The following is a 1,688-nucleotide window of genomic DNA, read 5'->3' as shown; positions in this document are numbered from 1 at the left end:
TTTATTTTATTTTCATTTGTTTTATTTTATATCACATTTGTTATTTTACTATTAGTTAATTTAATTTTTTAGCGTTAAATTTAATTAAAAGAGTCAACAACAACTAACTGAAAGAAACGTTACAAAAATATAGAACTTATAAAAAATGAATAAAAACTGGCCGTGGGACTCGAACCCACGCACTAGCGGTTCGTTAATCCGCATTACTGTTGTCTGTCAGGGCAAAATTATTAAGCGCATTTGTATGCTAGTTTATCTGCATAAGCAGGACCGTCTGTCCCGCGTATAAAATAAATATGTCCAAAATCCTTAAGCTTTTGTTAAAAAGGTGTTTGATTATTCCAGTAGAACTGTATATTTAAAAAAAAAAAATTGCATTGCCGAATGTTGGAGTCAGCGACCAGAAAGAAAAAAGATTGTGGGTATATGGTATCAGGTTATCGAACATAAACTATACTAGAGAATAATTTGTTTTTTACCCAGATAACCTGATAACCAGGCAAATGTGAACAGCCACATTTTGTTTCGAAATTGCTTTGAAAAAATACTTTAGTACTAAGCGAAGGTGTGTGGCGAACTTTTTTTGTTTGCTTCGAAGGTGGTACGCTCTAATGTACATAGCCATGTTAATTCTTACTTTTTTATATAAATAAAAAACTTTTTTCCACGTTAATTCACTAGTCGCGCATTTCTTTATGGTAATAGCTGCCCATTGTTGTTGTTGTTGACTTTTGGTACACTTTCTGTGACATCAACAGCGTGTCTAATGTAAACAAAGTTTTCGAGTCTATTTTACTATATTTGCTGCTGTTGCCATGGTATATATGTATGTATGTATGTATGTATGTTTTTTTTGGTCGCTTTTTATGTGTCTGTTATACGCTCATTATTAATTAGGTTTTTTTTTTAATTTTATTTGCGTTACTTTATTTTAAATCATTTGCGCTTGCGATTGTGGCATTCGCTGATTCGCTTGTATCTTGCTGACCGTTAAAATTTATCTTTGACCGTATCGCAATTTAAAATTGTGTCATTCGGTAACGGTTTTTAGCTGACTTAAATTTTGTTTTTAGTTCAATGATGATTTTATTACCTACATACTTTACGTTGTAATTTTTCAATACCTTTTTGTACTACAAACAAATATTTAGCACTGGCTGGTTACATGTTTTTACATCACCATCGCTGTCGGCCTATGTATGTATGTATGTATGTATGCACATATGTACTTAATTATTCACATCATTTATGTAGGTATACATATGTACATTTGCATATTGGTATATGTATGTATTTGCATGGCATAAACTCATTATAAATTAATAAGGTAAATTTTGATATGGGCATATAATTGATTTTTTTTGTTTGTTTTTTATTTTATATCTATTTACTACAAGGCCATTCGTTTTCTTTGCTTACCTTTCGTTTGTACATATATGTACATACAGACAAATTCGCATGCATGCATTTTGCTCGTTTGCTGGAAGAACTTCCAAATTTTTGCTTATTAAATTAAAATTCGAAATGGCGTAACCAATATGGCGGCAAAAACATTTAAATCGATTAGATTCGCTTAAAACTTTATAATCAAGGGTCCCTAATGTCTCTGATTACGAATCTGAAATCAGATTTAAAAAAAATTCAAATGGCGGATCCATATTGGATCTACCATTTATCATGGAAAAAGT

Source organism: Rhagoletis pomonella, unplaced genomic scaffold (assembly GCF_013731165.1).
Source record: "Rhagoletis pomonella isolate Grant_MI unplaced genomic scaffold, Rhpom_1.0 Rhpom_scaffold_00004, whole genome shotgun sequence".
In the NCBI taxonomy this organism is placed as follows: domain Eukaryota; kingdom Metazoa; phylum Arthropoda; class Insecta; order Diptera; family Tephritidae; genus Rhagoletis; species Rhagoletis pomonella.
This window is presented reverse-complemented; position numbering follows the sequence as displayed.